Source organism: Cupressus sempervirens, chromosome 7 (assembly GCF_028749045.1).
Source record: "Cupressus sempervirens isolate cs-2001-9-10 chromosome 7, ASM2874904v1, whole genome shotgun sequence".
Taxonomy (NCBI): domain Eukaryota; kingdom Viridiplantae; phylum Streptophyta; class Pinopsida; order Cupressales; family Cupressaceae; genus Cupressus; species Cupressus sempervirens.
Window position 1 is genome coordinate 160,796,443 of NC_143124.1, and position 14,441 is coordinate 160,810,883.

At 30.5% G+C, this 14,441-nt stretch overlaps 1 non-coding gene across 1 annotated transcript; it reads right to left on the reverse strand.

Annotated features, from left to right (window-relative positions):
- Positions 1-11,773: 11,773 nt before the first annotated feature.
- On the reverse strand, positions 11,774-11,846 carry TRNAK-CUU (transfer RNA lysine (anticodon CUU)). The gene has a single exon. It is a non-coding gene; the product is annotated as a tRNA-Lys (tRNA).
- Between the last annotated feature and the right edge of the window lie 2,595 nt (positions 11,847-14,441).

Genomic DNA, 14,441 nt, shown 5'->3' on the forward strand with positions numbered 1-14,441 from the left:
GTGCTAAAGTGAGGAGCTGCCTTATCAATTTCTTCTGCAAGCAATACTATGATTGCTACTAAGGCTTCATCTATATCAAGTTCATATCCAAATGGCCTTAGCTATCTTACTCTTGGTATTGCTGCCTGGATGTAGGTGTTGTCAATGTCAACCAAGAAGCATATGTCATTTATGTACTTTTCCACTATGGAAACTAGTATTCTCACCCTTTTCTTCATGGATTTCTTAAAATATTCAAAGTAACTTCTCATTTGTGCCTCAAAATTGTCACCCATTTGATCAATGAACTCATTGACTTGTGTAATTGTAGTTTTGCTAGGTTCCAATTTACCTTTCCTATAGAAGGAAACTCTTCCATAACATAAAAGAGTATACAAATAAGAACTAAATTAAATTTTCATTGAGCACCTTTTGATCTCCTTATTGCTCCTAGGTTTTCATTAATTTGTTGCAACATAAGTTCTGACAGATCATATGTGTGATCTTTCTTCACTAGTTTGTAGGCTACATCCATAGCTATGCATGGCACACTGTTCAATCTACTAGATTGATAGAATTTGTGGGATATTATTCTCATAGCAAAATCTAGAAGAGTATCAGTGATAGTGTCAATAGTCATACCCCTCTTATTCCATTTCGCACCTGTATTATTTTCAATGATTTCTTTGCAATCACTACACAAGTTCTTAGGCCAATCTAGGGTTGGGAAACTTGTAACCCTATGCACTATCCTTTTTGTGATCTTTACTAGTCCTACTTCTAGCCATAAACATCCATTGTGAATTCTACTCAAAAAAATCTGTATCCATTCAGTTTTGAATCTTGTAGGATAAACTAGGGCATTGATCAAACCCTTTCTCTCGCCTATTTGGAATTTGTCCTTCAGAATCTTATTCTTGCATAGTTTGTCATAAGCTTGAAATATCTCTAGATCACCTATTGCACCTATCTTTCAGTTATAACATTTTCTCACATCTTGCACCATGACAACTTTAGGTGGGATAATGGATAATGCGCTAGCTGGTTCATTTTTGTAGGCGACTTTAGGGATGGGTTTGAACTTGAGTTTTTTGACCTTGTTGCTAACTAATTGAACCTTGTGACTCTCTTTTCCTTTGGGTTTTCTTGAACTAGAAGCCATTTGATCAGACTAGGGTTTAAATATATTAAAAAATTTAATTCTGCATAGCTCGACACTTGATAAATACCTTGGATCATTGAAATGTATGCTAAATCACTATTCCAATCAATGCAAATGGCTTCAAAGTTGTTGTTTGGTCACTCCTACTCTTTCTTCATCTTTTCTCTATGTTTGAATGGCATGAAAATGAACAAAATTTGACCTTATACCTATCAAAACCTAGCATTAAATGCTTAGTGCTTACAGCTATAAACTCAGCACTTGAAGGTTTTACCATGACTCGGCTCCCATTGTATTTCATTTACTCAACTTCCACTAGATTTCTATTTCACTCAGATTCAACTATCAACTCAATTGCTATTAGAAACTTGGCATACATTGGAGCTTTACTTGGCATGTGAGGACAATTCGGTAGTATTTGCAAAAATTTTAGATTTTGACTTGGCATCTTTGCTCATGCAATTTTCTTCCTTTCAGTACTTCTTTGTCTTGGAACTGATGTATGATATAACTTTGTAAATCAATCCCATACACCTTTCTTTTGCTTAGTTGGATGAAGTGTGATCACTTGACCTCTTTGGTGAAGTGATCTCTCCATTTGATGTGTTGCACTCATCTTTAATTTTCCAAGTCTTGTTCATTTTCCCTCTTATTTGTTCAACATCAACCTTCTCTTTTCCTTTGTTGACTTCTATCTTGGGTGCTTTTGACTTTGTTGGGCAGTTCCTATTGATATGTCCAGTCTTCAAGCAACTGAAAAATGTAGTTTGACTTAACCATCTGTTGTAATTCCCTCTTAAATGTGTCCTTATGCAATTTTCAACAACGTGTTCATAATCTTGACAATAGTGATAGCTATACCTGATGCTGTAATCCCAATTGTGGTGATGACCATGGTTGTTTCCTCTTGTAGGCTAATTAGGTGTCCACATAGGCTTTGATCTGCACTCAAATTCTCTATGTCCATACTTTTTGTAGTTGTAGCAGTGACCTTCAAATCTTGGTGTCCTCATGGTCTTGTTTCTACATTCATGTGTTTGATATCCTTGCCTTTTGCACTTGTGAAAAAAGCTTGGATTGGTAGACTTATCATGTTGATGACTGTTCTTGCTCCCACATACATTAGAGGTATATCCCTTTTTACCATAGAAATGACAAGTAGGTTTTGTATTCTTACCTTTGTTACTCCTTTCCTTTGCATTCTTGGATGATTCTCCTTGTTCAGTGTTGGTGTAACCAAGTCCTAAAGTATCATTACTAGCCCTTAGTGATTTTAGTAGTTGCTCAAATTACTTGATAGCCTCATTGGGTTTGTTGAAGGTTTATGCTATCTCCTTCTCTCTTTTCAATTCATTCTACATTCTTGAGGTGGAAATCTCAATGTCCTTCATGTTTAGCTCATGATGAGCATTCATCATCTGGCTCAAGGTGTCTAGCTGCATGTTTGAGATTCTTTCAAACTCAATTGTCTTCTCCTCCATTCTATTAGTAAAATTTCTCTTTTCATCTTCTATCATGGCCTTTTCTGCAATGGCTCTCTTCTTTTGTCCAGTCACTTCACAAAGCATTATGGCTTGTGATTCTTGTTCAAGTTTGAGTAATCTGATTTCTTCAACTTGTGCTCTATTTTTTTCCATTAGTTTTGCTATTGTTACATCAAATTCCTTAAAATCTCCATTGGAAAACACTTTTTTGGTATCAATCTCCTTATAGTGTATGTCAGTTTCAGCTATGGCTATATCCTTCCTTCTTTTTAAGGACTTTCTCAATTCTTCTCTGGCTTCTTCCAATTTGTGTAGAGCAAGGTGCACATCAATCACTTGATTGTTTATGATCTTCCCAAGTTTGAAGGCTTCCATCTTTAGACCTTTTCTCTAAGCTATTAGGCTTCTCCTTGTGAGAACTAGTGCTCTAATACCAATTGTTGGAATGTTTAAAATGGGAAGAGTACTTTTGAGAGGGGGGGTGAATCAAAAGTACCACACTTTTAACCTTTTCTAATCCTTTAAATCAAATAACTAAAAATAAGATGCATGCATGTAAACATATTAAGTGAACATAAAGCAGACATATGCACATAATACACATAACACCAGATTTGGTAACCCAGAAACCCTCTAAGAATAAGAAGGTAAAATCGAGGTGGGGATGACACCCACAAAAATCACTATAGCAATAAATGTTTGATCACTTCTAATGGTCTACCCTATAAAAGGCTTGCCCTATTAAAGGCTTTACATCGTGTCAATAGTGACCTAGGTAGAGGGTTCACAAACACTTTACATGAAGTGTCACCCTATTAAAGGATTTAGTCACCTCTTTAAAGGATCTACAAAATAGCTATTAAGCTAACCTATCAACATAGGGTTTTCACTGTCTAATACAATGGCTAAAGAGTATTAGAAACCTTTGACCTGATTGCTTACAATCTTCAATTGTTGATTTCAGGCACTTGATCTACTCCTTCTAATCTTGATCCTCTAAGATCTAATATTTGATCGTGTCCCTTGTATTGTTCTGATCAACTAGATATGTAATTACTACTCTGTTTCTCTATGTCTTTCTCACTTCACACTATAATTTTGCTATAGTTTACCTATACACTATTCTCTTCCACACATGCAATGGGGTTTTCGACCAACTTTTAAAGATTGTGAGGACTTAGGGTTAGGTATGGATCTACAATTCATATTGAATCTTAAGTTCCCACTCATTCCTTGCATTTTTCTCATTGGTTGCATGCCTTCTCCATTTTTTTGATTGGTTACATGTTGATTGCATAGGAAATATAAAAGATTCATCCTTATCCTTTTTCTCCTTTGAAATCCTTCTATGTCAACTCCGAAAATAGTTTTAATTTGAGTTTGTGAGGGCACAAACTCATATGCTAATTCTGTGTTACTCAGCACATACTAGACTACTAGTGCTCGACACATATACTATCCTAGTTTTCTCAACACCTATACATTTTGTCTTACTCAACAAATGTGTAATTTTGGCTCACTTGACATATGAAGCATTCTAACTTGCTCAACATCAACTATGACTCAGCACCTATATATCACTCTACACTTATATAATGCTCGGCACCTATTGGAAATCTAACTCGGCACACACTGTGGCTTGGCATTCATAGTGTACTTAGCTTCAATGTAGAAAGTGGTTAAGTGTATTGACACTCAACTATCAAAACCATTCAAGACCAATAGGTTTTACTTAAAACTTTAGAAATTTTGGTGATATTATATTTTAATCTAAAAAATTGTGAGATAAACATTTTAGATTAAAAAATATATATTTTTTAGACGAAACAAGAGTGGGCTTTACTCATTAATGAAAACTACTATTGATATGATGAATACAAAAATGCTTCCTATTATTAATATGGAATTGTTAGGAAATGCAACTTGAAATGGAAAAGATAATTATTGTCAATCAAATTGAATTTATCAAAATATAAAGCTTTGGGGACTTTAAGAAACATTGAAATTGAGGAAAAAGGAGCCAATTAAAGTTTATGCATTATGATTTCAAACATTATTTAATAAGAAGATTAAAGTTACCTTATAAGATTTTCAAATTTAGCTCATGTATTTAGAAATGTTATACACTCCAATATTGGAAATTCAAGTGTATTTCATGTGGCGCATCATGATTCATTTTTAGATTTATAAGCCATTATATGTAAATGTAAGTGATCTTATTAGCCAAGTATATTTTATGTTAATCTATTTATATCACTTTGTTGCATATGGATAATGTAGATAATAAGGATCCACCTAATTCACTATATTAATTGCTCCCACACATGTTAAATTATGTTAAATCAATTTGATAAGTAGGCAATATTTATTCTAAAATATTATGTATATATATGTATGTATGTATGTATGTATGTATGTATGTATGTATGTATGTATGTATGTATGTATGTATGTATGTAAAATATATAATTCTTTCATAATTAAATGTCAAGCTCCTTACACAATTTTTGGTCAAAGCTGGAGATAAAACAAAGTTAGATAATGAATGAAACTTTTTTTGTTTTCAAAGGATTTCAACGTGGAATGTTTCTCTAGAGATTGAGAAGAAGCAAGTGAAGAAGAATAGGAAGTAGATGAAGAAGCCAATTAAGATGAAAGGAACAAAAATTAGGATCATAATTGCATAATGTTCCAACATACCAATTTAGACATTTGTTGTGCAATTGGAGATTTATCGACATGATATGCAACATTTTCCCTATGATGAGGAAGCTAGAATCCCTTGGGAAAGGACTGTATTCTCTTATCAAAATTGCATCTTTATCATGTATGGCTTACCATCCTATATTCAATAAGTCTCACCACCATTCAAAGGTAGGATGTTGGCTTTTGTAGCAATTGCTACAAGTGTCATTGTAACTCCTAATAAACCATCCTAAAAAGCCAAAGGGACATACTCTAATCTCGAAACCCCCACTTTCTCCTATTATTGAATCATATACAAAAGCATGGTATGTTGTGCATTCTCTTGCATCGTGAATCTATATTTTCCTCTTTCTTTCTGCAACCCTTAAAAATGACAAATACCAGGCCACCAAGTTTCTCTTCCCTTAATTCTTGGGTATGTTTTTGTTGGAAATAGAAAATAATAAAACTTTGTAAAGGTTTATTGAAATTTGATTGGTTGAAAAATAGAGATTATTCATCATTTAAGCACTCTTGCCTCTGCTATAGTTACAACCATATGCATGGCAGGAACTAAAAAGAGAAAGTTTGAAGAAGTTATTGCGAAGAAGAGAATTACTCCAAATTATTTTCCACACCAATTGAACGAATTTCTTTGTCAAAAAGAAGCACCTAGAATAGATCTCTCTTCTTTTAAAATGAAGAAGCACTATGCCACTAAAAAATCATGTATTCATTCCTCAAACCTAGTTTTCATGAGAGATTTGCATGAAAGAAAAAAGTGTACAACATAAACAATACACATAATCAAATCTCTCATCTTATATCTAATATCAAAAAATGATCAGTACTAGACAAAAGATGAAAATATCACACCATACAAAAGAATGGGCAATGATTTAAAGAAATACTTTGTTGTTGTAACTTCTCAATAGATTCTTAAAACTCTTGCCTCAATATGATTCTCTAGTAGAAGAACTTCCCTTTTCTATACGATTCCCAACATTCCAAAATAATATATTCAATAGTGCGCCACTTGAAATTGTGATCATTAGAGTCAATATAATTCTCTAGTAGAAGAACTTCCCTTTTCTATACGATTCCCAACATTCCAAAATAATATGCTCAATAATATGCCACTTGAAATTGTGATCATTAGAGAGATTATTAGAAGGTGAAATTGTTTGATTCTAATTTTACACTTGATGACCATCATATTCCATCTTCTCTTATTTAAAGCTTAGTCCAAAAAAACATTAATTCTATTCAAGTATTTTCACTCTAAAACATACCTCAACATCACCCTTGCAGTTACAAACAATAGGCAAGTAAACAAATTCTTTGCAAAATTACAATAAGAATAGAGCCAAAGACAGAACCTTATAAGGCTGGTTTAATATTAGGATGTGGAAGAAGATAATTACGCAGAGGGCGTTCCCTTATATGAAGGTGAAAAGCTATTTTTTAAATCCAACGATTGAGAATCTCAGTGAGAGAATGACTACTATCCAAACAATCTGGTGCATCAATTTTTTATGCCTTCATAGGTCAGCTCATCGTTTATGATATTGGCAACAACCATTCAGTTGTCCGGTCATTAATATGTTATTATGTGTTTCAACCGGTTCTGCTACTTGTGAATGCATTGATTGTGGGATTTTTCAATGGCTCAGTCACTCTAATTGTTTTTAATGTGCCTTTGTTGATGGGGACGTCTCAAATATCTTTGGCACTTTATTAATGGTGCCATGTCCACTTGTGTGTCAACTTGGTTTGATTCTTCGGTTCAGAAAATACACAAAATTAGCCAGTTTTAAACTCAAATGATTTATGTGCACTATTCATACGATGGAGTTGCTTATGTAGATATTTAACCTTTCTATAGACTTAAAAACAGTCAAATGGCAGAATCAGCAATAAAAATATGGAGATTATTAAGCGTTCTCTTAACAGAATGAAGAGTACATAGCAGAGTATTTGATAAGCTCAAGAAATTGAAAACAGATATACTTGAGCTTGGTCCAAAAATGTTGACAATATTGAATATTGTTGAGCATGAAGACCCAAATGAGCTCAAAATGATCAATAGAGGATTTGTTAACGCTCCAACATAATTTTTAGTTTGAAAGGATTCATTAACGCTCCAACATATACAGATGGGTTTTCTCATGACAAAGTACCTTAACAAGTTGCTCGATCTAAATAGATATTCTATGGGCTTGTAGACTGGGCTTTTGTTACAATTTCTCAATTGCAGCTTAGGATGTGTCGTAATGACAAATACAAACGGTTTAAACATCACACACTAATGCTCATTCTTAGAGTAAAAGTGTTAAATAGTCAAAGTTTGACTTACTTTTCCAAGCTTAATTTCTTGGCTAGTGTGTGATGTTTAAGGCTGGCCTAGCAAATACTACTGAACTTCAAAAGAGAGTGATTGAACTTGCAATGCATTTGGTCGGCAATAGGCGCTGGTCGGTCTTACTATTTTTATTATCAGATATAGAAATAAAACATATATGGTTGGATCATGGACAATTAAGGAACTTCATTTCCATTTCTTAATTTTCAATTCAAACACGTAGTATAGAGGGAATACGTCGTGACATGTTAACTAGATTTCAAACTTCTCTTGGAATGTCAACCACCACAATTCAGGTTGTTCGTATGAAGGTGTGGGACATTCTTAAATATGTAATTTAAGCTTCATAAAAGTAATCTAGTTTTGACTATATAACACTTTTAAGCTAAGTAAAAATTATTAGTATGTGATGTTTGGAGAAAAGGAAGGTAGCTCCTATCTAAGAGTCTAAGTTTGTTCCATATGCCAAAGAGATATAGAAAGGTAACATAGATGTGAATTTTGAAATATTAATTTGAGTAAGAAATATTTAATTATTTTCGGAGTATGTATAGGTATATATAAACTAATATAGATATAGTCAAAATTAAAAGAGAGAGTTTCAAATTATGACTCATGACTATTTTAAAAAATAACAAATAGATTATATAAATATTTTCCACTATACATCTCTTGTTATTCGTTCTGATGATGGATCACGAAGTGTGATCTAAAACATTTAATGATGCAAAAAAACACACAATCAAATCCAGAAAGAAACCTGTGATAACACATATATAAATATTGATTATACTTTTTTCAAAATTATTTAGTTAAATAAATAAATAAAATCTATAATAATTAATCTTGTTTCTTGATTCAATCATCTTTATAAAAGATCTAAATGTAAATGAATAGCATGATTAAAAACATACAATCTTTTTTACAATTACTTTTAATCTCACAAATTAAACATAAATACTAATATAACATAATTACAACACACCATAATCTTCACTCTTTTTGTTCATTAGTAAAATTAGAATTATTCTAATTAAATTGTTGAGAAAAAGTAAAATTATGTGAATCAAATAACTCATATTTTAAAAGATTGAACCATGATGAAGAATATAGTAAAACAAAACTGTTAACAATATTAAACCAAAAATAGATTCTAATCAAAACAAATGTCATACTCTTACTCGGAAATATATTTTAAATAGAAATGACACTCTAATTACATTGTGAAAATTAAATAAATCCAACCATAAAAAAATTTCAATGCCTTGACTCAATCTAAAACTGCAATTAAAAACCCATTTTATCATTCTCACCGATACCATGATGATAAATCTTATTTTCATTCTAATATAGAAAAATCAAAATACATGTCATCAATTTTTTTATAAATATCAAAATCATTAAAAAAACCTACATGTCATTAGAAACTTTATTAGCATCTAAGTTGTGCAAAAAGTCTCGACTCATTCATACATTCCTATTAATTCAAACAATGATAATAAGATAACTTAATAAATGATCATTATCATAAATATAAGAAGTAAAGTGTACATAGAAAAAACCTTAACCATCTGATGATATCTTACCTTATCTTATTTGTATTAATATCATGGTTATTTAATATGTGTAATTGTAGTTGTCTTATTGGTTGTTGACGATATCAAAGCATATCTCATGATCTTATCTAATCTTACATGTCATAGTTGTCATATAAGAAAGGTCATTTCATACTTTATATAATAGACTACAATAGTTTCTTTTCTAGTAGAAGAAGAAATTGGAATTAATAAGAGTCATTCAATTTCTAAATAAAGTTCTTTATGGTTGAATCTAATGTCACATGAATGGAGGCTACTAAGCGAAGAGAGATAGTATTCATCATCTTGGATATAAAATAAGTCAAGAAGTACTTGAACAATGTGTTGAGCTTGTGTTGGCATATCTCAAAGATGAGAATGCAATAATATGGGGAACATACAAGTAGGAGTTTAGTCAAAATAGAGAAGAGTTGTATAAAGACTCTAGAAAAAGAAAAGCAGAGAAGTGTGTAGTGAAAACTATAGAAAAAGATGGTATCAGCAAGGAAGAATGGATAGTGATGACAAAGAGGAGTCAAGTTCCCACAAAAGCATAGTTAGGTAGTTCTAGCACATAAATAGTGAAGGATAACACTATAGAGAATGCAAAGGTGCTAGATACACTACTATTAAAATAGCAGAAGTTGAGCTTAGTCCACAACTTCGCAAGGCTACAAGAAGTTGAGCTTAGTCCACCTACTATTAAGATTGAAAAAATAGTTAAAGTAATACCTACAAGAGATATGAGGTAGAAGGAAAAGGAACATGGCCCTACCCCTAACAAAGCTTTGGTCACACAACTAACGAAGTCTCATAAAGGTAAGAAATTAGAAACAATAGAGGATCAAATTGAAATTGTAGAAAAAGAAACACCAAAGGCTACATAAAATAATATTAAATAAGAAAGGAATAAATGGGAGCCAATTTAAAGAAGATGACATCAAGAATTGAAAATAAAGGGAAGTTAGACCATATTGAGAAGTAAAATATTAGGTATGTTGAGGAATATCAAGATATAATAGAAAATTTAGTTGTTAAGTATTTATTAAACTTCAAAAGAAATATTCTAGAGATAAAAGGGAGCGTTCCAAACACTATCTATGAAGCTTAATGTGAGGAGAAAACTTGCATTAGAAGAAAATCAAAGAATTAGAAAAAAAAGACACTATGCAAGCTTTGCACCTTGATCACAATAGATGAGTTGAAGAATATATTGGTCAAAGAAGGACCAAAAAAGTGGATAAATATAAGGTTCGTCAAAATAATGACTAGCATCTATGAGGAAGTTGCTAAGTAAACTGAAAAGGCTATTGCAGAAGTCTTAGATGAATTTGATCGTATGAGGTTAGATCATGTTAGTGAATAATCTCACAGACTAGTTGGAATTTCAATTATAGAATAATTGGTTTTACCAAAAGAGGAAGCTAAACATACTAACTTGTTTAATAGCATAGTCAAACAACCATATTTTTTGTAATAGGTAATCCAAGTTACTCTTATCACTATTCCTAAGGAAGAAGAATAAGACCAAAACACATTCATGGATAATATGATAAGAAATGAAAAAATAAATGAAATAATGAAATAGGTTTGACTAATGATTTTTAGCTTATTGATGTAGTTGAAAAAGATAAGAAGACAAAACAAAAGGAAAAGGATGAGGTAATTATAGATGCAAAAGTGAGATCTATGATCAACGAGGGCAAACCTTTGTTTAATATACTTGATGCTATTATACTAGGTGATTCCATGTCATAGCTTTTAGAAAAAATAACATTAGCACAAGGAGATATCATAGGGTCACACAGGTAAAAGAAAAAGGTTAGACAAGGTTATTGAGTCTACACCAGCAATGCTTACTTTATCATTTCAATTTTATTGGCAAACAATATTAGTCATGACACTTAAATCATGGATAGATAAGATCTAGATAATATATCCATACTAGCTTATATATACCTATACATAATCCTAAAAAAAAAAAATATTTCTCATTAAAATATTTATTAATGCACCTTCCATATTCATTTCAAAATTCATATTTATACTACCCTTATCTCTTTGGCATACCTATTGCACACTAAGTTGCGATTGCTAGTTACTCTTATTATCGAGAAAATAGACCAGATTTTCAATGCACATAATGCCACATCAACATTAATATATTCATTGATGACATGTTTGCCACTCTAGGTGGATCTTCCTCCTTTCTTAATAGATCGACTATGATTGAATTTGTGTAAGAGCCTACAGGGGAATTGAAATCAAATTTGCAATCATAAAGAAACAATGATAAATCATACGTTATAAGCAATATAAACCAGAACCCAAAATTACGGAAGCATGCATTATCATCACTAACAACTATGTAATCAATAAAACTAAAACAATGTGATTGGCTACAACACTGGTTCATTTATTCAGTACGCCGAATTGTCACTTCACCACCACACAACAAAGTATTTAATTTCATCAAAACAAAGTTATGCCAACATTGGCATTGAGAACGACAAAAGACAACTGCTGCCCACCGTGGGGGTCGAACCCACGACCAGGTGATTAAGAGTCACATGCTCTACCGTCTGAGCTAGATGAGCATATTTTGAAAATGCATTTTAATTTTGTTAAGTACAATAATAAATATACATAGCAAATCAACAAAACAAACAACAACGTTCACAATAGTATGCAAAAACTTCGTTGAAGTAAGCACCGTAGGTAAAGGGATTTTTACCAAGGGATTACAAAGGGGTATGTACTGACGAAAAAAATATTAACATTATTTATTAGATAATATGCTGAAGTCTAGATGATTATTATTTATTATTATAGTTAATTTAGAGTAGACTCAAATTAAAAACTTCTTATATAAGAAGTCCACTAAAATTAAAAATCAATACTTATGAACATTCATATATTTTGAACGATCAAAAGATTATACAAAGATGAGTATTTTATAAATTTGATCCAAAGAATTAAATTTTGATAGCGATTTATGAACTCTAATTTTATTATAACAAAACATAACATCAAAATTTAGTTAATAAGTTAGAGGATTTACAATATATATTAATCATTTTAATAAGACAAAGAATTCAAACAAATTAATTATTTTTGCAACAACTTTTTCAAGAAAACAATTAGAAATGACATTTTAAAATAGGCTTTACAAGAAATTTGTTTAGAATTCAATTAGTTTTAAGTAATAGATGACATATGATTCATAACAAAAAAATTTATATCCTTGGTTGCATATGTGTGCTTCTATAAGTTATAATAGCTTCTTTAAATATAATATTGGGATTACATTTCTTTGATATCAAGAAATTTATGTTATACTAGACTTTTTTCATATATAATATTAAAATATTATTCATATGAGTGAACTCAAGATAGCTACATAAGCGGTCTTTATCCTTCTACAATTGGTTGGAACTATAGGTTATAATTGTTAATAAGAATTCCTTTTTAAGTTTGTGCATCTTTGTCCATTTCTATTAGAAAATTAGAATTCCCTCTACTCGTGTACATTTTTTGACCATTTCTAACTTCCAATATTTTTCCTTATTTAGAATTTAGAGTTTCACATTCCATCATGCTCCACCACAAACCCTAATATAAAATTGTAGAAAAATCCTCAATACTCTAATATGCAAGTCCAAGAACAAAACATGTGGATATCTATAGATCTTTAGACTATCTATAACCTTCTACCTCTACCTCTCTTTCTTTTCTTCTAACCCTATAATTGTCTCTATGTATTTAGCTTTATCTATGTCACTCCCTATATTCCTCTTTACTCATATCTATATCACTTACTCTATCTGTATTTATTAAGAAAACTCTCTCTCTCTCTCTCTCTCTCTCTCTCTCTCTCTCTCTCTCTCTCTCTCTCTATATATATATATATATATATATATATACATATATATACATATATATGTATATATATACATACATATGTATATATATGTGTATATATACATACATATGTATATATATGTGTATATATACATACATATGTATATATATGTGTATATATACATACATATGTATATATATGTGTATATATACATACATATGTATATATATGTGTATATATACATACATATGTATATATATGTGTATATATACATACATATGTATATATATGTGTATATATACATACATATGTATATATATGTGTATATATACATACATATGTATATATATATATATATATATATATACATATGTATGTATATATACACATATATATACATATGTATGTATATATACACATATATATACATATATATGTATATATATATATAAACATATATATATAGATATATATGTATATATACATACATATATATATATATATATGTATATATGTACATATATATATATATGTATATATATGTATATATACATATATATACATATATATACATATATATACATATATATTATATATATACATATATATATATATGTATATATATAATATATATGTATATATGTACATATATATATATGTGTATATATGTATATATATACACACATATATATATATGTATATACATATATATGTATGTATATACATATATATGTACATATATGTACATATATATATATACATATATGTATATACATATATATATGTACATATATATATACATATATGTACATGTACATATATATATATATATATATATATATATATGTATATATATACATATGTGTGTGTGTGTGTGTGTGTGTGTGTGTGTGTGTGTGTACATACATACAAAGTTTTATATCCATGTTTGGATCTTTATATAACCCTATAGGTCTATATCGCTTCATTTCCCTTTCTTCTTCTCCCTTATCTCTATATATAAAATGAGTTATCTCCCCTCTCTCCCTCTCTACTCTTATTTATCTTTCTCCTCTAGATTTATCTCCCTTTCTATCCCTCCCCCTCTCACAATCTCTTTCTCCACAACTCCCTCCATATCTATCTATCTATATATCTCTCTCTCTCAGTCTCTTCTCATTTATATACATCTCTATTTCTCTTCCTATACATGTGGATGTTTCTCTCTTTATCTTTATCACAATTGCTTAAAAATATGTCTAAGTTCACATCTTGTACACTATATTATCACTTATATAATGAGGTATACTTATGAAAAAATTGTAGACCAGATAAGAGCAATTAATTGATG